This window comes from Lutjanus erythropterus, chromosome 14 (assembly GCF_056507025.1).
Source record: "Lutjanus erythropterus isolate fLutEry1 chromosome 14, fLutEry1.hap2, whole genome shotgun sequence".
NCBI lineage: Eukaryota > Metazoa > Chordata > Actinopteri > Lutjaniformes > Lutjanidae > Lutjanus > Lutjanus erythropterus.
The window spans coordinates 35,213,192-35,237,983 of NC_139330.1; the positions used below are offsets into that span (position 1 = coordinate 35,213,192).

Sequence of the window (24,792 nt, forward strand, 5' to 3'; positions counted from 1 at the left end):
CGTTGGTTGGCAACCAGTTTTTAAAAAACGCTGGCGGGGAAAGAGTTAAATAGCAGTTAAGTGTCATTCTATAATGTAAACTTTAGTTGCTGTTCACAGAAATTGAATCCAGAACTAGTAGAAGTGCAGTGTCAATCATATAGCCCCGGCCTTAAAGAGCATATTGCAGGTTAAACTTTTTTACACATGTATATGTAATCTTGTCCAAAAATTACCATTTTAAAAGTTAAGCAATGATTTACAATGATTTTCAGCCCACAAGGGTGCAAATTTAACCGAAAAAGTGACTGTTTTGAGCAAAGCGAATATAACTGCTCTTTTTTTCAAGATCGCGTCATATTACGTCACGTGAGGGCGTTATAAGCTAGCCGCTGCAATAGTTTAGTGTGGCGAGTAGGTAGTTATAAGTCAGAGCGGTCGTGTTATAGAGAGTCAGTGTGTTTTCAGTAGTTTATCTTGGTTTATCATGGTGAATTACTGCGTGTGTGGAGGTTGCACAAACTCCAGCCTGTCAGGACATCGGGTCCAACGGTTTCCGAACAGTAAAAAAGAGCGGAGCTGTCTTCCGTGCCTGGGTGCGTTTTGTGCAGCTGAAGAGACGGGACTTCACCGCCGCGTCAGCTACGAAAAACGCGGTCGTTGCTAGCGCTAGCAACGTTAGCTAGCGCTGGCAACTTTTTTTTGTAAAAACCTATCTTCTGAAAAGGCTCTCGGTTTGCTAATAACATAACTGTCAAGTTTAGTTAGAGCTCAGAGATGTTGTTTGCACAGTAAATATTTTGATAATATAACGTGTGTATGTTTGTAAGGACTTGGGAGACATTAGCAGTGGTGAAGAGGGAGCTACAGCCAGGGCAGCAGCACAAATTGACACAGAGCAAGAGGATTTTCCTCCACTGGCTCCTCAGTCATCTGTGCTTCACTGTGGCTCACAATGCAACCTCAGACCTTCTCATCGTTCATCAGGTAGTGTAACATCACTCGTATACAGAATTAATTGTATATGCCACAGATATGTTTATAGAATATTAGAGAGAAAATAATTAGATAAATCTTTCTGTATGATGCAGGTCAGAACACATTCTATGAAAGGGCTATTGTATGGGATTGCATATTGGATGGGGTATATTTTATAAGTCAATAACAGTGGAAGTGAATGTGATCTAAAATTCTGTTTTCTTCCCCCAGAATATGCTTCAGCCCTCATGGAGTCTCTGAGAGTGGAATACTCCAGGTCACCACAGGTTCTGCGAGAGCACAGTTCAGTCTTGTCCTCCTCTGCACCTGCTCCCCTTTCCAGATCCCTCCAGAAGATGAGCAAGGATGAGGCTGTGGGGGCATACCCTGCACAACATTCCCGATTTAACACGGGGCATTAATACGATACCTGCACAGAGGCCTATCACACCCAAAGTACACACACCTTGTGATATTCTCTAAATTTTGATATTGATCCAGTTGCACGTGTTTTATAAATAACATTTATAATTGAGGATTGAGACAACACTAGTTGAAAGTTTGCACAGTTGAGTGCTCTCTATTTTTACATGGGTCAGATGGCATATTTTTCTTTTAATATATTTACATTTGGCACATCTGCATATATATTTTAACAGTTGCAATATTGGGTTAGTTTGGTTTTCACACTTGATTTATATATGCTGTACCGAATGTGCCTAATTCTCTTCACTTTAATTCATGAAAATACATAAGTAATTATTTATGAAGGACATGTTTATTATCAGTCTTAGGCTATGTACAGCACTTTGTTTTCAGCTGTGGTTGTTTTTAAAGTGCTTTATAAATAAAGTTGAGTTGAGTTGAGTACTGTTGCTTGCAGGCCTAACCATAAATTCAGCTCTGCTTGTTATATAAATGTTCTACTCTAACATATTTTCTTACAGAGACACTTTGTGATTGTGATTTGTTTTTATTCATTGTCACCCAAATGAGGCCATTCAAAACCTTTATAAACCCCTCCTTCCTCTGGAAATTGCTGTCTAATGGCAGACACAACACAAGCTGGTATGGGCTTTCTGATGTGCCTGCCCAGAATGCCATAGGCCCAGCGGACAATCTGCCTGTATGCAGTGTAGCGGTATTGCCTGGAAATAGGGACAAAATATCAGTATTAGTCATATACTAATGGTATGAAAAAGTGTGACACAGGTAATCATATGTTTGCACTTTATATTGTATATGTTTAGATTTTATGTATTTGTACTACTGTGCTGAGCCATATGTAATGGGATTTTGTTCTACATTTTTGTGTACTCAATGACAATAAAAGTCTGTCTAAGTTACTGTCTACTTAAATATTGGCCACTTTAACTTATTAGCTGTTTACAGTCACTGGCTAATTATGATAACCTGTACAATCCAATTCAATGCTATACAGCAGCTCGGCTGTACATTCTACATTTATTAATTTTATATATGTTCAGTGTATGTTAACTTTGCAGAGAAGGTGATAATTCTACTTTATTACTGAGGCTGTACTAAATGATGGTGGTGTATTAGACTGCCTTATATTGACAGTGTGTTCCTATTATTTTGCCCTTATATAATAATAGAGTGAACCAAATATTAAGAACACCTTTCAACATACTGTACCCTTATACATCACCACCATCCACTACAATCTCAGTAATAAACATACAGTAGGAATAAGTGAAAAAACTAAGAATAATAAATTATTTGTACCCTAAACATACTCGTGTGTTGGCCTGGAGAGGTCCATGCTCCTGCCTGAAGTGCATGTAGGCTATCTGCAGCACGTATGGGTTGAGACAGCATGCCTCGAACCCTGGGTGCTGTGTGACACACTGCACTTCCAGCCTGGGGGTGACGCTGTCCACTAACGCCCAGTAGGCATCTACCTCCCTGCAGCACATACTCTCCTCAGCTGTGGTCATGGCCTCGCATTTCCCGCACAAGCACCTATCAAACAAAAGGTTTATCAGGGAAATGCGCTCTCTCTCTTTCTCTCTCTCTCCCTGTAATGGTAAAACGATATAGCACGTAGTATGGACAGATGACGACAATGAGACAGGAGCTTAGTAGTTTATGGTAAGTATCAATACTGCTGCTGGTATTAGATGATCAATACTATTTTATTGCCGGATTCATGATAGTATTCTGAACGATATTGTGACGTGAGCACAGTATTATTGTCCTCAGCTAACGTGTATAAGCTAGCACCGGTCTCTCACCAGGACACCTGCCCTACTCTCCACTGATTCTCCTGACACCACAGCTCAATCTCCCTCCTTTGGCCAGTCATTCTCCCCCTGGTCTCTCCCTGCTCTCTGGGACGCACAACAGGCTCATAATTATAGGGCTGTGGCCCGTCATATGAGTAGTTATGAACGTTAAAAGTCTCCTCCGTGTCGGAATTGTGATCGCGATCCATCGTTTTCCTATTGTTCAAGTAGACCGGTCTCCCTCCCGTTACGTCACTTCCGGTCAAGCATTTTCAGATGCGGAAGTAAAAACTTGTCAATAAATGACCCCCAAAACCTAAAAAATGTATGTATAAGTATATTTTTAATAAAAAACGAACTCCTACATTATTTTTCTAAACTTTGGTTAAAAGTGGGCTCTAACCTGCAATCTGCTCTTTAAGTTAACCCTGGGTTAACAATGTGTTTGTGGAAAGGGGCTCAGTTATCCCAGGGTCAACTTTAAGTCCAGGGCTAAGGGTCATCCTGAGCTCAAAATCTGCAGTGTGAAAAACTTTGATTGACAAATGGCTGCTGATGCCACAGCAAAGATGACAAGATGACTCCAACTGCTCTGATTTTCTCTGACCAATCAGTGCTCTGAGGTGTTTTACCTCCATCTGTTAGCATCAGCTCAGCTCACTTAGAACCTCAACAGAGGAGTACTGAAAAAGCGTGGTGGAATAGAGTGGTATTGGAACCACAACCTTTGCCAGTGATCAACATGAAAATAACCATTCTAATGTGTAACAAACTGAACTGAACTGAACTGAACTAGACTTACTGGACTGAACTAAACTGAACTGGACTGACTGTACTGCTTGCTGGTCTGTGGGGTTATTGTCAGTATGTAACCCCAAACATATTACTGATAACCTCTTCTGAAGTCATCACCTTTAGGTCAGTTTGTCCTGCAGACGGAGTCTGAAGAAGAAGTAGCACTCAAACCATATTTCCCTCACTTGAGAGTGGTTTTCTTTTTTAAACCTAGGATTCAAACTCTCGTCTCCAGTGTCAAAGTCCTGCACTTTATGCCCACTGTCCACACTGACCACCTCCTTTTATACATACTTTGGGTGTGCACAAAAAGGTACCACCTCCTTAAGGTGGGGCCTGCTTTACCAATCCTTACACAGATTTTCATACAAGTAACTATTTTATATCATCAGACCTTGGCAATGGTCTGCTTGGACAAGTTATAGTATTGTGTAACCCTGTCTTAATATACAAACTGGGGATTATATTCTGTAAAGTGTTTACTGTGCACCTGGAAATAACAAGAATTTACATTCAAATATTTGCATAAACAATCTCTCTTACACACACACACACACACACACACACACACACACACACACACACACTCACACACACATACACACAGGCCATTAATTAGGTCTGATGTGTATTTGGCACTGTAGTGTATTGGTCGTGCTAACTCAGCAATCCAGGGCACCTGCATGGCATCTGTGAGATATAATCCTTCTCTCACACTGGTCCAGAGAAGAGACACAATAGCCATCAATGTATGTGAATAATAATCATAATAATAATAATAATAATAATAATAATAATAATAATATATTTTTTTATATAGCATCTTTCATACATAACATGCAACTCAAAGTGCTTTACAGTGTGGCATTAAAAATGACAACATAGGCAAAAACAGACAAAACAGAAATACACAGAATCACAATAATAACATAACATCGGAGTAAAAAAAAATAAAAACAGGCATTAAAAGACATAATGGAGGGACAGGGTCAAGACCGCAAGTGGAGGGCGATGTGCCAGTAACAATGTTAAGAAGGTCAGTATGGGAAACACTAGCAAAACATCTAAAGACTGGGAAACAGCCATGGAGTGTGTCACAAAGTTTATCATCTGCACTACTAATGCCCGACCCGATCGAGGTAACTCTGGTTTTTAAAAAAGATAGCAAACTCCTCACATCTCTGGGCAGAAGCCTCCATGGGGCCAGAGGGAACCTGATGTAGAAGTCTACTGATGGTATACAACAGCTTGTTGTATTATAGAAGTATCTCATTTTGTTTCTTGCCTTTTTTGAAGAAGTGCTAATGCGCTGAATGCGAGATGGAAACACTTGCCAAATAAGTAGTGACATAGTGAACATTTAAATCACATGACTGATCAGCTTTTTCTGCTCTGGCAGTGTCTTCATGGGGGTCGATGGCTCTAGATGTCTTCACATAGATCTGATGAAACCTTCCTCACATTAGTACATGAAAGTAACACAATGTCTAATTTCCATCATTTTTTTTCTATGATGTTTTTAAACATTAGATGTTTAACTGGTGCTCTTTTACTTAAATCTTCTGGCTGTATACTCTTCTCCTGCATTGGTATAATAGTTTTCCAACATCTTATGCCAGCAATTCCCAACCCAAACCTTTAATCACAACTCTGATCAAGACACAAGACAAAGACCCTGTATTTCCCTGTATATTTTCATAAACACAACAAGTCTATGTGAATGTAGACATACAGCAAATTAGTGAAAATTGATAATCTGTCCACATACATGTAACAATTTGTAAATGTGCATATCTTTCCATTTTAACTCTTTTCCCACCAGTGATGAAGTTTTCCATCAACTGTGATTCAGTGACGAGATATAAGATAAGTTCATGTAACGTTTGTTGAAACAGGTCAGATAAATGAAGAATAACACTTAATCTTAACCTTTTTAAATGTAAATATTTAATTAGGAATATTTTGTGGTCATTTCAAACTAACAGATCATCTAGGGTCTGCAGTAGATTGGACCCCCCTGCCATGGTTTGGCCTAATTCCCTAAATGTTGATGAAGACTTGCAGTAAAAAGATGAGACAGATGCACACTGCATTTTACTCTGAAGTAAAGTCTTATGGTGGCATGAAACTTGTGGCATCAAAGTCTTAAAAAAAAAAGGAGAAAAAAAAGTTGTAGCTTTAACCACTATCATGTGAAATCCCAACCACAACTTCAGGCATTTTCATTGGTGTTAAACTGGGCATGCTTATCATAATTTGAAATAGCTCATACAAAGGTTTCAGTGTTGGTTGGCTATTATTTGTACTGTGTATCCAATCAGATAGTGCTGTGGGTGGGACATTAAGCAAGGCTGCAAGTTGCAGTATTATTAGATACAAGAAATTTATTTATCAATATATAACAAGGTTGTTGTGTTGATTGATTAAATAGTTATATATTTAAATATTATTTTGAATAATTATTGTAATTGTATTATGCTTTATAGAGTATAATTATCTATTTTAAGTATTTTATTATACTATAATATAGTACAACATTAGAAGTATACTATATATTATTATTATTATTATTATTATTATTGCTATGGTAGTGACTACAGACACAAAGAGGCTGCTACATCAAAGCCAAATGCCTTTTTTAAATTAACTGAACTTTTTTTTTTTTTTTTTTTTTTTTTTTGCTGATCTGAAAAATTATCTGATCAGTGACTCAAAACCATGATCCTATCCAATCAGTGAGTTATGTGGTCCGTTGGACCTCTCGCAGGCCACCTGCAGTACCTTTATGACCCACGACCCACACTTCTCTGGCTCAGCTCAATTAACCACGTAATAATCGCATAATGGTAGTGCAGGGAAACAAGCATTCATTTGCATTTTCTTTTGCTGATTTACTTTTGAAATTTGGTTAAAATTTCCAATACATTTGATTGGAGACACAGCTTGAATAGACTGAGCTCAGTCAATGAAAGTCATAGTTTTCCAAGTCACAGTTATGTCTCAAGTCAAGAAATTTTGTTCCTCAAAATTTTAATCACTATTTTTTTTCTCATGTACCCTAATCCCACCTAAGCCTCTCACATTCCAGGTTTATTTGTCATCATTTGCAGCTGTTAAAATGTAACATCACGCTGTGGATCCATATTTGATCTGCATCAGGATCTCAAGTGTAAATGGGTTGTTTCACACGTGTTTACACATGTTTACATGTGTGCTCTGACAGTATACCATCTGTGTATCAGGCCTGCAGGTGTGAATTGTTTCAAGTTATCCTTTATTGACTTGGGAACATGTGATTCCAATCCCTCTAAGTGACCATTCGTTTAAAGTCAATTTGTACATTAATAGACACATCAGGCCTCAGTTCATCCCTGACAGTGCCCCCCTTTCCTTCATGTGTGTTACTGACGTGTGAACTACATATCTTGGCAGTGAGACTTGCGTGTCCTCTGTGTGTGGCCTTCTCCCGATTTCGTCACGTTCCCATGTTGGGGAATGGTCACCGTGGAAGGCACTGGAATCTCCAGCCAACAACTTTTAATCCCCGCTCGTAAAACGGAGTGACAGCGGAGATATGTTTGGACGTGAATGAGGCCAGACAAATGTTCCCGAACCAAATGGCCTGAGGTTAATGTGTTGACAAAGCAGTTGGCTCATTTTAACTTCAAGCCTTTGTGACACGAACGAATGGGTGAAGCATCCTTTGTGTTATGTGTTGAAAGACGCTGGAGTCAAATGTTGTTGGTTAATTGACTGTAATGATGTGATCTTGATGACAGCAGTTGCACAGTAGTAAATGTACTTGTGGACAGAGTTGTGGTGGTAAATAGAGCAGTGATTTGACCTACAGTAGGTGATAATGACACGGCCATAAACATCAAGAAAAATAAATTCTATTTTCAAAAAGTGTTCATGCATTTATTATTTATTTATCCCTACAAACCTACAAAAGTGAGAAAACTGAGCTAAAACAGTTTTACTCGCTACAATCTACCTACACTAAAGAATGCCTCCTCCACTCCTCTTTCTCAGAAGCCAGACCTTTTCCTTGCGTGTGCAGTAAAAATGTTTTTTTCCGACCTCTCTTGGCTGTTAAGTGCTAAGCTGAACCATCAATGCCAAAATCCTGCACCTGTTCCAGGGACACAAGACGGGATAAACTTTCCCTGCTTGCAGCAGCTTGAGCTGGCCGGAGGCACGGATCACTGTGGCTATTGTAACGTGACAGTATCCGCATGGTATGCACAAAGGGTTAACGCTGGGCCAGGTGTCAGATTATGTTTACATCCAAATGTCAACTCCTGAAACACTCAATTGCTTGTGGAATGAAAAACACTGAGATGATTTGAGAAAGACAAATTTAAGAAAAAGAGGATATCAGTCAGTTTTAATACAGCTGGCTCCCATGTACTCTTTAGACTGCTGATAGGTATAAACCAGACAAAGGGGGATATTGACTTAGCCTGTTCAACATGCTTACAGGGGGGCAAAATTGTGTCACTGCAGTTTGGTACTTTAGCAGGTGTTTATTAAGACACAGCTGCAATACATCTGATCTGCATAAAGTGCTGCATGCTGCACCTGTATGGGAAGGAATGGAGCACAAATGAAAATGCTAAACTGTCAATATTGGTTAAAGAGAAGGCACTTTTGGAACAGTAAGTGTGTATAAATCTCTTACGAGGCTGTATATGAAGCAATTTTAGTTAGAATAGAAATCTGTAATATATTTACTGTAATAAATCATAAAATGGCCATGATATGTCATCATAGATTAAGGAAAGAGAATCTCACAGGCAGAACCCAGGCTATTCAGATAGAGGGTACTACTTCTGAGGTATTGCAAGTACACAAGGGGTCCCATAAGGCTCAATTCTGGGCCCATTATTATTAACTATATACATAAATAGCATTGGACAGAATATTTCAAACTCAGCCTTTTATTTCTATGTTGATGATACTGTCATCTACTGCTGTGCACTCTCTCCTGCTAAGGCCTTTGAGTATCTACAACATGCTTTTGTCAACAAACTGAGTTGGTATCTTCTTTTGGATATCTAGGATCCTGAATTGATGATCACTTCTATTTTAAAGACAACATTCAGTATCTTTGAAAAAAGCTGAAGCTCTAATTAGGATTTTACTTCAGAAACAAGTTGCTTTTCTTTTTGTGTGAAACAGAAGCTGGTTGAATGTACCAACACAGAGATGTGCTGTGTATGAATGCTTCTGCTCATTGTCTTTGCATGCTGGAAAGCTTGTATCATGAGGCACTGAGATTCATCAGAACCATTCTGGGCATAATTCCTCCTTACTTATCTTCTTTCTATCTGGAAACATGGAAGTCATAATCTTCATTCTATGGGCACTTCATTTCTTGGCCCCAAGTTTTCATTTCCATAAGACTTGATTCCACTGGGCACAGTTCATTTCATAATAGCTGTACTATGGTCACCAGAATTGACTACGGCTGTTATACACAATGCTTATGATTCTACCAGCAGCAGTGCAGCACATCCCAGAGGCAACACCCCACTCTGCTTTGCTTCAAATTCACACCAAGTCTATTTTTGATTGAAACTGTGTTCAGCTGTCCAGAGCAGATCAAGCAGGAAGGAAGTCAAACACAGAAACAGCATAGAGAGTCTGGTCAATTTCCAGAATGAAACACCCTGCGCAGACTTACAATCATATAAACAGAAAAAGACTATTTAAAGTACCAGCGTCTATGATTTCGTGACATCCAGCAGTGAGCTTGCTGATTGTAAACACATTGCCTCCCCTTTAAAGCATGTACAAGAGCATACAGTGGCTGCGAAACTTGTTTGGTTTGTCCATTCTGGGGTATTGTAGAAACATGGCAGTTCAACATGGCAGCCTCCATTGAAGAAGACCTGGTCCTTCAATATACATAAACAGCTCTTTATAAGATAATGAAAATCCAATTATTCTTATTTTCAGGTGATTAAACCCTAAAGAAAACATACTTGTGAATATTATGTTTAATTTCTGTCATATTCTGACAAAAAATCTGATACAACCTACAACCTTAATCTGACACACTGAACTTTTAACTATGTGGCCTCTTTACCCATGGAGCACAAAAATCAAGGAAAAATGACCAAATCCAAAAAATGTGAGCAAGTCAACACCTGTTTCTATGGGAGCCTGAAACAATGAAAGTGAACACTGGCTCCAGATACAAACTTTTATGTTTCGTACAAGTTTTATGTTTGCAAGCTGCAAGCTCACTGTTCAATTCCACAAAAGTCCTTTCAAAGTAAATCTATATAATATTAGTGTTGACAACTGGTGCTATGAGGTTAACAGAGGTCAGTTTGTCAGTTCATAAGCTACACTGGGGGTTGTTGTGTCAGCGAGTGTTGTATGTGTGTGTTTGTGTACTGTACAGATGGGGGTGTTCTGCAGCTCAGATGTCCATCTGTATGTTTGATCTGCTGCAGACTCTAAACTGTAATATGGCCTTATTTGTGTGTGTGTGTGTGTGTGTGTGTGTGTGTGACTGTATGGTGCCTCATTTGCATCCACAGGCTTCACTTTCTGTCTAGAACCAGCCGTTGACCTCTGCAAACAGAAATGTTATTCGGCACTGACCTTTCAAAAAGGTAAAATGCTGGAGAGAATGGAGAATAGAAGAAGAGGACAAGGACACTGGGAAGAAAAATGAATGGCAATGTGAAAAATCTGGAAATGGGCTTCAGAGAGGAGTGTGAGCAGCTGAGGAGAAAAACATCCTGAGCAGCTGCATGATTGGCTCCATAGTTCATCCTGGTACAACTAATAATGCAGCATTACACACCACACACATTATTTCACTGTTACAACTGTAAAGTAACTTTCAGAGAACATGTCAAATGTCAAAGTCACAATCCTGTAGATATTAATTATATTAGACACCACTGTGACACTACTCCGCAATAAGCATTCAGTGTATTTGCAGTCTGTAATCTGTGTAGTAGCTCTCATTGTTACTGGTGAGGTTACTTGGAACACACAGCTTGCCTTTGATTTTTATGAATTATTTTCTTAAAAATGCAAGTTTCTTTTGCAATTTTCACCTTTTTGCCTTAAAACATTGCATCATGCATTGCAATTGTTGCAAAATCAGACATTTTAATCTGCAACAGTTGCAAAAACAGCCTGTGAAACCCTGGAGGTGATGACTACAGAGTTCTCAGTCTTTTCACACATTTCTAGCAACTATTTTCTAGCACAGAAAAACTTATGGGACACGGGCTGCATTTGGAGACATAATTGTGTCCCCGATTGCACCAACCGTCCCCACTTGATAATGAGTCAGAAGTGTGTCCCTGAAAATAGCTTAAGTCATGCTCACACACACACACACACACAGTGGACAGGCCAGTCTCTGGAGCTCAGATTACTATCAGTCACTGACTGTTAAATCATAAACTTTAGTTACATACAACCTCTTCATTAATGGATCTGTAAGGTCATACACAGGAAGCTTGGCAGACAGAGGACAGAGGAAGCAGCGTGTATGTGTATGAGGTCAGGGCATTACATTCATCCATGTTTTTATTATAACACAGCATTTAAAATACAGCTCAGAGGACTTCAGATTTGGGGGCTGTAAAACAGAATTAGGGCTCTGTAACACATATGTGAATACAAGGGGGTGGCTATCACCTGCCACGGCGAACAAGGCACACACACACAAGTCTTTGCTATTGGTCGAGGGTGTGACTTTACCAGTCAAAGTTTACCAAAGTTGAACTCCACGCGAAGTGCATGTGTTAATGTTGGAGAAGTGCATTTTTAATTGTCATCATGTCATAAGTCATCAGTGATACTGTATTCTCCGTCAAGTTAAACAGGCACGAAATCCCTAAAACCAGCTAGTTATCCAAACCTTCATAATATATAGTGATCAGGAATGCACTGCCCATGAACTATTTCACTGCTCATCAGATTTTTGATGATTTTTTGCACACAAATTTGGACTGCATGTTAAATAATGTGAGTAAACACAGCAGATCCTGATGATGCATTGGGACTGAGTCAGTGATACCAGCCCATTATCCCCAGAAAGACTCCTTTGTGTTAGGTAGGGCTGAAGTTGTGATTGCCCCAACCGTTCCTGTCTGAGGACAGACAACTCAGCCTCCAATCATGGAGACAAGATAAGGGAGTCAGGGTCAGCAGTGTGGCATGTCTTGGCATTAATGACCAGGCTGGAATGAAAAAAAGGAATAGAAGCAACTGGTCCCAGTCTGAACCCAAGTCGTTCACAAACTTCCTCAGCACAGACTTGAGGATCTTGTTGAAATGCTTGCTGTGGCCGTCCCTTTGTTTGTGGATGGTGTGGACTGAAGGCCTCAGAGGATCTTGTAGCATTATTACAGATGACCAGTATGTACTTATGACCAGCCCTACTCCGCTTTTGTGGACCTACTCTGTCCAAGGCAATGTGGTAAAAGGGAAATTCAGTGACGGCAGGTTGAGAAGAGTCCTGTCAGCTGTCTCACCTAGAGCTGTTAACTGGCACTGTGGACAATAGAAACAGAGGGGAATTTAAACAAAGGTCTTTACTGACCCGTAAAGGTCGTCCACAGCAGAATGATAACTATAACTACAAATATATTGTTTTAAAAATCATTCTCACTCAAGTGGATAGTGGAGTCCATGTCCAATTCTAACGGCAAAGGCCAACAATATTGTTGGGATCACTTTCAGAGTGATTTGATGAATGATAAGACACTGAGAGCCAATCAAAATTTTCCCCATGAATCCATTATTACCTGAGTAATGTCAGAGTACCATTTTGAATCACGTTCATATGGAGTTACACTCTTGAACAGTTTGCTCAGTGATCCCTGTTGGGTGGTATTTGACTTTGTTGTCGCACTGATGGTCAGGTTTGTAGCCACACAATTGTCATGCATGGCCTTGTGGTGTTTTTTTAAATGCTGGAACTAATTTGTAATGTTGTCCCATGTTGTAGCAACTTTTGCAAGGCACGTTCTGCTCAAGACCTGACTCTGTGCAACATCTTCTTTCCTAAAACCAGAATATTTTCAGAAAACTGATGTACTGTTCCTCTTTGATGCTAAAGTCCCCTCTTCAATGTCTAGTTCTGCTGAGGCCATTTTCATGAGAACAAATCAATGCATGGTGAGGCAAGTTGTTTTCTTCATGTCAGCTACTGTTCTCACTGGTGCCGTGATTGTAGTGTGTATTCACGTGAAACCCTGTGTGACCAATAGTCACAGCCTTTGTAATTTGAAAATTATGTTCTATTATATCGCAGTGTAATCGCAAACTCAATTAATTGTTCAGACATACTTAAATGTACTTTTAATCTCCAAATTACACATAAAAAATATTTTACCTGAGAGTGATGTCCTCTTTTGATGATCACCATCTCATTAATGCTGACTCCCCTCATCTTTGAAGAATTTTGTGATATCCTTCTAGTTTTCTTCTTGAGTGCAACACACAGTACTAGCAGGTCACCAGTATCCTTTTTTTTAACTGACACCAACACAGGTGGAGCACTCAATGCAGACTTTATCATTTATCAGTGTGGATGCTTGCATCAGTATAGCTTTTGTTACAGTTGTTGGTGTGGACAGCTCTTTAGTGTCCTGTCAGGGACAGAATGGCTTAGGTTAATGACTGCAAACGTCAAACTCTGTGCAGTGATTAGCTGGTCACCACTCTGTATCAGACTCAAATTCAGGAATGCTTTATTGATCTCAGAGGGATGAAATCATTTGCGTTACAGTTGCTCCCATTTAAGAATAGAAGTGTGCATTTTACTACTATATACAACAATATAGAAAAATAGAAATAAGATGCATAAAAATATGTAAACAACAATATATACAACAGTAGTAGACATAATAATGTAAAAATGACAGTAATGTTGAGATGAGGGATGAGTGTGTTAAGATGCAAGAAGTATAAATAAGAGCACAGGTTGGCATAAAAGCACAGTGTAAATAAATAAATGCAGTAATGATGCCAGTGAACCGGTATATTACACTGTATCTCTGAATATAAAATATAGAAAATTAACTCCACTTCCATCAACTACATTAGTAAAAGCACTATTTACACACATACACACAGTAATAGAATATATACAGTAGTAGTATAACACTCTCAGGGGTCATTTTTCTGAATTATGAATACACAAAGCTTCATTTTCAGTGCAAAGAATTTGCTTGTAATATCTCCTTCACTGAACACATCAGTCTGTTACAATGTGCATATGGTAATAATGTAATGTGTGTGTACTCAGAACACAGGAGCGTGGACTAAAAATGAAGCTAGGAATCCCTGAGCTGAGGACAGCAGAAAAACTGCCCAGCCCACCAAGTTTACCTCGCCAAGTGTGTGTGTGTGTGTGTGTGTGTGTGTGTGAATATACCATCCACGTCTCTGCTCATCACACAAAGCTTGATGCTTGAGGAGTGTATCCTGTGTGTACTGTATGCATTTGTTTTTATCCAGTTAAGTCCATTCTCTCATGTGTATATATGTATGTGCCTATTTCCCTCTATGACCATCTTTGTCTGCACATATTTTTGGAAAATGATGTCACTCCACATGCTTTAAATTGTCATAATGTACCAACTATCAATCCTTAAAGGAATTTTTGAAGTGTGGTTGTATGAGGGTCAGCAGAAAAACATATTTTAGCACCTTAAAAAAATAAAAAATCAGTTTAAGTGTATGCTATAGTTATATATACATATAGTATATATATAATATTTTTGCAGGTTTATCTTGCTGTTAGACAGACTTTTCTTATGGGAAACTGCCATTAAGCCACATATCTCTCTCCAAAGCAACCAGACTCCACTGACAAAACCAACAATTTTACATTGCAGATCACGGGAGTTACTGGCTACTGCTGCCGTGATTTGTTAGTTTATTTGTGTTATTGTGCGACTTTGGTGAATACAAACTAACCTTTTAAAACAGTGAAGTCACAAAATAACATTAGTACTCCCAAATCAGCACTCAGATTTATTTAGGATCAGTTCTTTTATCATATATTTAATTCCATATAACAGTCCATTGATGAAGAGAGGACAAAACTCAAATAGGTTCTTATAAAGATAGACGTACACACACAGTGTGGGGCGTCTGCGTGGTGTCTCTGCAGGCTGTGAATGATGTACTGGTTAAATGAGCAGCTTTATCAGAGAAGTGGCTTCATGTCATCAATATCCTCTTATATAAATGTCAGCCAGGCCATTTTACTCACAGCTATTTCCCACACTGCTGATTACATTACTCTCTCCCTCAGTCCATCACTTACCTCTCTCGCCCTGCCTTCACTCTCTCTTTACCTGCACTCCATTAATCGCTCTCTGCTCTCACTCTCCACTGCCTGGCTTGTCTTTGTTTCCTCTCTCTCCACTCCTCTCCCTCCTTTACCACCTCTCTTTCCCTCTCTCTCACTCTCGGACGCCCCTCTCTCTCTCTCTCAGTAGTGTGTCAATAGCCTGCCTCCATGAAACAAGTCAATTTTCTGCTGCCTTGGCAGGGGAATAAATCTTGGAGCAATCTGAGGGGCCACAGATATTTATTTGTGTGTGTGTGAGGGTTTGTTTTCACACACCAACACACATACACCCACACACATATATGCATGCGCACACATAAACACAGTGCACATACGGTACACATCTGTTCAGAAGTGTATTTGGTGTTACATACAGTACATACATGCACACACAGCAGAATGCACACAGATAATTGGCCAAACATCCATGTTTGTGTGTGTGTGTGTGTGTGTGTGTGTGTGTGTGTGTGAGTGTGTGTGAGTGTGTGTGATCCTCTTGATATTAACCGGCCTGTGATCTAATGTAAGACTGACATATGAGTCCTTTAGTCGAGTCTCATGCATGGAAACCCAAAAGGGTCATTTTCACTTGCACACACCTCAGGAGTAGATATTGTGCGATCTAAGTGATTCATTATAAGGAGTTCAAGTGTGTCGCAGCCTGAGAAGCCAGCTGCTTTAAAGAAAAATGTCAACACACACACACACGCACAGATGAGCTTATAATTTATATATCTATACATATATTACACACATCAAAACTGAAACAGCTTTTTCCTTTGGGGTTCTTGGTTAGGATGAGAGCTACATGCCTATACTTACTGACAGTACAGTATTTACACTGCCTGTTTTGAGTGCACAAGTGTGTTCACATTGACATTTACAGCAAAATTAAGTGCACTGCAAGTACTTGGATGTTCTACTCAAAATGGGCAAAAAGTTAAGTGTGGACACTGGACACTTCTTGGCCTCAGCGGTCGCCATTTTGTCTATGAAGTGGAAGAGGCGGGGCTATCAAACTTGTGAACATGGTGGCCCAGGCAGCCGAGGAAGCAGTCATGGTGACTACAGTGGTCATGGTGAACACTGAATTATACAGATAAAAGTCATACATGTAATTTTTATCTACAAGTACCACTATACTGTTGTGGGGTTGAAGCCACCTATACCTTTATTTGTGTTTGAAAAGATTTGGTACAGCGAATCAAATATAAATCAACATATTAGTGTATTTTCAGCTGGTAGGAGGATGGAGGGAAACAAAGGCAAATACAATTAAAAGGACGTTCAGGTTGAATGAAGTGAAATTGAACACAAAGATAGAAGATGTTGGTGGCTGGCAGTGAAGCTGCACCCAGCTTCAGTTTGCTCATGAAGAATTGTACTTAATAAAACTTTTCCCTGAGCACTTCTAGGATTTCTTACTCATGTTGGCTTTAGAGTTGAGCTTGAAATCAATGTCCAGGTGGACGGCACTGTACTCAGAGGTATCAGATTCACTGAGACACTAAAGAGAACTTCACTGATATAATTGGAGCCACAAAAGCAACAACTTTCTTTGCAAATGCATTAGTACCTCCAAATTGATGTATTCATCAAGTTAATAACTGAGATCTGGGAACAAGATGACATCACTACAAAGCAGTCAAACAAACACGAGCAGTCAGATGATCAGACTGGTTAGAAATAAACCAACAGGTTCGTCACGCTAGTTTGGAGAATGATTTTTCAGTTTGCCTTCATTTTCTTTCCAAACTGTCTGTTGGTTTAGATCATCTGGACAAACTGTTGGTTTGTTTACTCTGCTCATGTTTCTTGTCCTGTCTGACTCTGTAGTCATGTGTGTCCAGATCTCATCTATTGCTGTTATCTTAACTGAGAGTCGAGAAACATATGGAAATAAGACCCAGTAAGTTTCTAATAAACCATCATCAGCCTTTGATGTCTACAAATCTTCTTTCTTTCTAGCATGTAACAGGATGGTAGGATGACAGACAGACACTTTAGTTACGTTGTGTTTGCAGCCAAGTTTCTCCAACAAAATGGTTCTTTCAAAACAATATCTGGAGTATAGTTTCACGTGGTTGCTTCAGTGATATGAATACAAACACTGATTACAGCTCCCGGATGTACAACCCAGAGCTGATTACAACATGTCAGAGATGCTCTTAAAGGTTTTTCAACGTCCTGTGGAAATCTGTAGGTATCATACACTGATGTAACAGTAGAGTGGACAGCCGGGTATATCAAAAATGACAAAGACAGGCATGCAACAATCATCACAGACTGATTCAGCAGAACATTAAACATTTCTAAATAGTCAATCTGATGCAGATACTCCTAACTGTGATTTCTTGCAGGCATTACCTGCTGGACCTTTTGACATTAAAATCATAATAACCATCTATGAATTTTCATCTCTGCTTGTTTTTTGATTAAACATGTACATGTGTGTTTAAGTGTGTGTGTATGTGTGTGTGTGTGTGTGTGTTTACCTTAACATCAGGATCACGGAGTGAGCGAACTGCAACCTTTTAATCCAATCAGTGTGGGTGTAGAAGGTTGTGACCCCTGGATTCTCCTCTAGCCTCAGGAGTTCTTTAATTCTCATTGATCTGCAGAGGCCGGTGTTGGATCAATGCAGGAGCGAGGTGGCATTTCAAACCTCTGATGGAGGTACAGGACGGCTGGAGCAAGATGGAGGTATAGAGACGGGGCTGGGTTTGTGCAGTGGTGGAGGAGGAGGTGTTCTGATCTTCTACTTAAGTAAAAGTACTACAAATACCACTCTGTAAAAATTAAATTAATACAAAGCATTTACAAGCTCAATGAAAATGTTACTTGAGTGAAAGTATGCAAGTATAATCAGGAAAATGTACTGATGTAAACATACAGAAAAATGATCGGTATGGTTACATTATCATATGGAGCTCCAGAGAGGCCATAGACAGAAAGAAAAACATATATACTGAGGCCATGTTTTTCTGTATTGAGTGCTCACAATGCTACTGCATGTGCATGAGATGCAATTTGTTTCCATGTTTTGAGTAATTTGTGGCTACAGAATGTGATTTGTTCACATATGCTTCAAGGACCAGTGTGTAGGATTTAGTTGCATCTAGCAGTGAGTTTACTGATCCATCGCCTCACCCTCCCCTTACAAGCGCATAGGAAACATAATATGTAAACATGCTTGTGAATATTATACTCAATTTTTGCCATATTCTAATAGATTCCCCTGAGGGCAGAGATAGACTTGCTTTAACTACATGTTCGTGGACGCATGACGTCTGCCTTACGTATCCTGCATCCATTTGGAGCAGCGATTGTGCACATCCTCAGAAACGCTACGCGTCTGCAAGATGCAATAGACACATGACCGATAGGCGCAGTGTCGGGGCAGAATGCAGTGACAGGGTCAGGGGTCAGGAGATACATCACCAGCAACAACAATGGTGGAAAGTTTTGAGGACAGGCTCATTTAAACAAGTGTGCAACTACCCTCATCTTTACAATATATGGATGCTGCTACTGAGCAACAAACATACCTGCCACAACAGCTGGAGACAGTTCAGTTTTAGAAGTCGGCGTCGAAACACGTCGAAATGAATGGAAAGAGGTTCAAGATCACTATGTATATGCACGGCAGAAGATGATGGAAAAACTGAACTCCTTTTCTTCTTTTCTTGTTTTTGTGGGCGGTTTATGGTCTGAGTTCTCTGTTGTGGTGTTTTGCAGTAACACGTGTTGACAAACAGCCACATTGTCAACAGTTCGCTTCACGACGTAGCCAGTTGTCTAAATGAGAGCGTGGTCAAATAGCGAGTATATATCTCTGTGTGTTTTCAGTGTTTTGGATTTTGTTCTTCTCTGTTGTATCGGGGAGAAGGCAAAACACTGAACACAGCGAACTGTTGCTTTGTTTACAACTAAACACTGAGCACATTTTACATTTCAGTTGCTGTAATTCACAAATTTACATTACACATCATTTCTCCCATTTCTCCACATAATTGTGTTTATTATAATTTCTAATTTTTATTTATAATTTCAGATTGGTCACAATAAGTTGTGAATTTTGTCATTATTCCAGTACCTGGAAATTACATTAAATATGAAAATTAAATATTTTGGCGGGGTCATAAAACTGAAAGATTTACGTTTTTCCAAAGGAGAAAAGTAAATTATCTCAACAAAAGATCTGTAGTTAGTAAAACTTTTTCGAAACTTAAAAGTTTGAGTTAAATATTAAAGTAAGTTGCCTTGAAATTTTGAGTTTACTTAACTGTTTCATTTTTACAGTGTAGTAACGATATGTGCAGATCAGCATACAAATGAGCACAATTAAATTTTGTTCTAATAATATGAAAATTTTACTCACTCAAACACAAATCCAAATACACTCTTTTATTCATGGGCACATTTTAATGATGTCATAATTGAGTGACAGACTGTGTCTCCTCCCAGCTCTAACCTCTCATTGGCAGTCAGTCAACCTGCACTAACACACTCACAGGACCCAAGCTGTACAACGCCCACTCACTAATGTCCATTATTTAGTTCACTGAGATCCTCCAGACCTGAGCTGACTGCAGACACACACACACACACACACACAGAGAGAGAGAGAGAGAGAGAGAGAGTACTGTATTTATTCTCCTGACAGTGTTGTGTGTTAGTCCAGAGGTGATGGGAGCAGCTAATCAGTGCTCTGAGCTTCCTGTCAGACACCAGTGATCAGCTGACTGTCTGTATTAAAGAGGCTCTGTGTGTGTCTGAAGCTGCTAAACACCTTGCCTTTAATTAAACATTGATTTTCCTTTAGCACACTTCTGGCTGACAAATGGCACGCTGCTCAAGCAATAACAATATCTGTAGTTATTAATGACCGCACAACGCTTTTCAGAGAAAAAAACAGCATCCTTTGGAGATTATCCCTCCGATGTCATTACACCATAATTCCAGTTTATTTCAACCTGGTGTATTTAATATAGAGAAGTCGTTCACACCAGGGGTTGTGGTGAGGTGCTGATCACTGTGCCCAACTTGAAAATAGAAAAAAAGTGTCACTCCATAAGTATTTCTATTATATGTATTTCTAATTTAGGTTCAGTTTCGTTCAGGTCAAACAGAGTCAGGGTGCTGCTGTTTGTTCATTATACACTGTACTTGTACTGGGTCAGCTCAGAGGACGTCATCTACATCACAAGCAACATTCTCCCTGCAAGACAACAAGGTGAAAACTCTCTGTGCCAGATGAAGACTTGACAGAAGTCACAGCCTCTCACTGCAGGCCAAGTCACCTGGAGAAAGTTTTCCTGGTTTATGGGTTTCAGCCACAGACCATGCAGACAATTTACTGTATGAAACGCTGGTTACTGGTGGTAAATACAGCTAAATAAAGCTTGGCATTGTGATTGGTGTTGCTTTCTGAAGGAACACTGGAAATTTTTCTGTAATTCTGAAAGTTGTTCCTCTGTAGAAAACTGTATGCAGTGTTTTACAAAAAGTGTGATTTTCATCAAATTGAAAATTGGGTGTTGCACAGAAATTGTGCTGCAGTGTTGCAGGCTTGGTTTAGGGATTCAATACATGAGTTTCAGATTTCAGTGGCTGCATTTAAATTTCCAATTTTAGTGTGTAAACAATTGTGGAAAACTGTAATTCACATCAATAGACACAAGTGTGAAGGATTTTGAGTTGTTGTGTGTAAATGATGACAGTTGTGTTGGACTTGTGTTCAGCTTCTGCTGCCTGTGTTCAACATCTTGCAGCAGAAGTGCATCACAGTGTAAAATGTGTTCAGCAAGTAAAGATGTGTTTAGAGTTTTGCCAAAAGAGTGAAAGAGTCAATAAATGGGTTCAGGGATTTGAGCATTTGGTTCAGAGAATGGGGTTTAGTGTTTTTGCAGCTGTGAAAAACTGTAAAAAACTGTAATAATCATTACCAAACAGACAAAAGGGGATGGCTTTGGAATGGCAGAGAGAGGAAACATATGTGGCAGAGAAAGGAGAAAAACACCAAGAATAGCAGCCCTGGAATCTCAAGAATTAATTTTTTGTTTCAGCATTTCATTTTTGATGAGTAAATTACTACTATATGCAAAGAAAGAAAAAATAAAGGATACTGAAGCAAACTGCTGCATTTCTGATTCATTTTATAAATTAGAACAGTCAATAATGAAAAGGCGTTATTCTTATCAGATTCTATGATGAAATACTGATTAATTAAGATTAAAACACTAACAACAGGGAGAATTATATAAATAAAATATAATGTTTGTTGTTGTTAGTGTTTTTTGGTCAGTGTGTTCTGAGTGACAGTGTTTGCTTTCTAAGTGAAAATTGTTGCCAGTGTTTTGGTCCAATAAGCTGATTCTGAGACATGTATGAAGTGTTTTGGTGGTTTGACTGAGTTTTGGAGGTGAGATTAACTGTTCAGCCAAGAGGCATGTCGGTGATTCTGCAGACTGTACGAAGAGTTTTGAAAAAGTAGCTTCAGTATTGACCAATATTTGCTAACACTTGAAAAAATGCAAATGGAACAGAACCTTAATTAGTATCATTAACACCAGTGTATACTCCACTATTTCATATCAATATGGCTGCTGTGAAAAAGGTCTATTGTTGATCTTGGAGATGGAATTCAGTTTATTCTCTGAATTCTGACTTTAAACTGTGAAAATTTTAAATCTTAAAGTCAGGCTGAAAATCAATCAGTTCTTTCTTTTTTTTTCTTGCTTCAAATGAAGTTAAAGCAGGTCACTGTGAAATCCTCCCCTGGCTGTTTAAATCATTTCATGGTGCCCAGGGTCTTATACGAAACCATTTCACCTTCTGGTCAAACATGTCAGGAAGTGAAAAAACGGAACGTTGAAATTGGAGTAACAAGTTTTTTCTCCTCCATGTGGCGATTAGTTCCAGTCTGCAGCTGGGCAGGAGGAGGACAGGGAGGCTGGGTGGCACCGCTCACTATTAATGAACCCATCAGACTATTGTCATCAGTCATCAGTAATGAATAAATCACTTTAGTCACGGCCCACAGTCAGTGAAGGCAGCAGTCTGGCAGAGCGAGGCTCTGCATATGTCTTCATCCTCTGGGCCCGGACAGGGACCTCACAAACCAGAGCAACTGAACTTTCTGGCAGTGTGATGTTTGTTCAAACCTGCTCATGTTGAATTTTTATATGCTTAAAACATTCTGGCAGCATTAGTTTTTGTTGGAACAAAAACAGAACAATCTTGATAAAAAAAAAAAAAAAAAAACTGGTGTAATCACTGTGTTTTTGACGTCTTCAACAACGACAAAGATAAAAATGATAAACAAAAATAAGCACAGAACTATTATGTACAAATAAGTGGGTGAAAATAGGTGTTTATACTGTATAAGTGTATATAAAAAGCACATACAATATACAATGTCTATATACAAGTCAGGTATTTCTATAGATACAATGCAAAAGAATACATATTGGATGGGTAATGTAATATATTACTTTATATACATGTAGAGTGTCTTTAAGTACAACATACAGTATGCATGCAGGATATATATTTGACAGATGGATGTGATGGCTGACAGAGGTAGGAAGCAACTACGTACAAATATTTTGTTTCTGTACTTAAGTGGATTTTTCATGGCATCTGTACTCTGTATTTATTTTTCTGGCAACTTTTTAACTCCATACATTTCAAAACAGTTTTTTTTTACTTTAGTTTTCATGCATTTGAGGGGAATTATTGATTATTTTTATTTTGCATCTTTTCGTCCCACCCAACATCAAGACTGATTTCAACCTAAATAGATGGGACAATAAGACTTAAAAGACGCCTTTGGTGTAGCCATCAGTGAATATAACACACTACATACATGGCATGACGAAAAAGACATAACAAGACAAAAAACACTGTAAAAAAAAATTGTACATGCTGATGAAACGTACCATGTGGGCTGCTTTATTGAAATATTGTAGGGGATGATGGAGCCATTTTGCAACACTGACTAAATATTTTCCTGTAGATGTGTTTAGGCTGGGTATCTTATCAAACATGTTATGTTTGGGGTGGATTCGACCATAACATGCAAAGTTACAACAACTTCCTGTTTGATGGCAAAATATCAAAACTTGATGCCACACCACAGTGATGTCCTTCAATGATCGCTAAATCTTTTAATAACTTTTAACAGAGGAGTACAGTGACTGATACAGAGCTGAACATTATGATGTTACAGTGATGTTGACCTTTGACCTCTTGGATAAAGATAAAAACACATGACGAGATGGATGCCCACTCTTCAGCAGCCGCCTGAGGAGGTGCCCTCAAGCTACTTGATTGGCTCCTTCCAACATGGCAGCCAAGCTCAGTTTTCACTCCAGAATCTTTCAGACTTCTTTCACAGCAACTGACACAAGTCAGGTGATATTTTTGATGTCAGTGAAACAGGCAGTGTTAGAGACACTTATGTAAATAATTTTGATTACAGTTATATTCTAATTGTTATGTGAAGGATTTAAATCTGTATTTTTTTTCACTTCCCCTCAATTTCATTTGATCATACATGATTCAAGAGTCAAGGTGAAGTTATAAATTTGAGTTAATTTGCTAAAGATAAACTTACAATGTTTAGAGTTAACTATTAATTTTATGCTCACAACAGCGTCTTTAAAACAGTTAAATTTACTTAATCTGCCTCACACATTTACCTCAGTCTACCTAAGTTACTACAGCATTCAAAGGAAAGAAGGAAAGAGGAGACAAAGAAGACATTTGGTCTCACTGGTTTCAGCTGGATATTAATGTAGAAACCTGGTACAGGTGATGTGGACATTGTGAACTACAGGAAATGGTGGAACATGTCATTTTAGATTACCTGAGATAAACATGAGACACTTAAAACTACACTTCAAATTAACTAAATGACACTAGACATTAGAGTATGATGAAGTCTGTCTTGTGCAAAAACTTTAAATACACACATGAGTTCAGGCCAGAGACACAATAACATTTGTTAAGCTACAAAAGTAAAAGAGATCCTCCATGTGTCACCTCTAACATTAACACTTCATTTCATAAACAACATTTCATACAATTCATGAATGAATTCTTGAAGTACCTGTGAGTCCATAAAAAGCCTCTTTCATGGAGCAGCTGTCTCTGAGGCCGAGGAACGAACACACTGTTGTGTCTTCTTCTTCTTCTGCGAGGTTTTATGGCAAATCGCAACCAAGTGGAGCATTATCTCCAACTACTGTTCCATTGTGATGTCCTTAATTTATATTTTGTTCATCAATCTGGTATCCTTCAGAAAGATGCATATATGTTTAAAAACATTTCCAGTGCTTCTTGTAAGGACTGATTTTAAGTCCATGTTTGTAATGAGAACAAATCTCTCTCTTTCGTATGTTGGGCAAATAAAAGATACATGGTGAACTCTTCCCAGAAGTCCTTTCC

At 38.9% G+C, this 24,792-nt stretch overlaps 1 long non-coding RNA gene across 1 annotated transcript; it reads left to right on the plus strand.

Annotated features, from left to right (window-relative positions):
* Positions 1-680: 680 nt before the first annotated feature.
* LOC146315898 (uncharacterized) lies at positions 681-2,316 on the plus strand. Its single transcript, XR_014771859.1, has 2 exons — positions 681-966; positions 1,189-2,316. It is a non-coding gene; the product is annotated as an uncharacterized LOC146315898 (long non-coding RNA).
* The last annotated feature ends 22,476 nt before the right edge of the window (positions 2,317-24,792 follow it).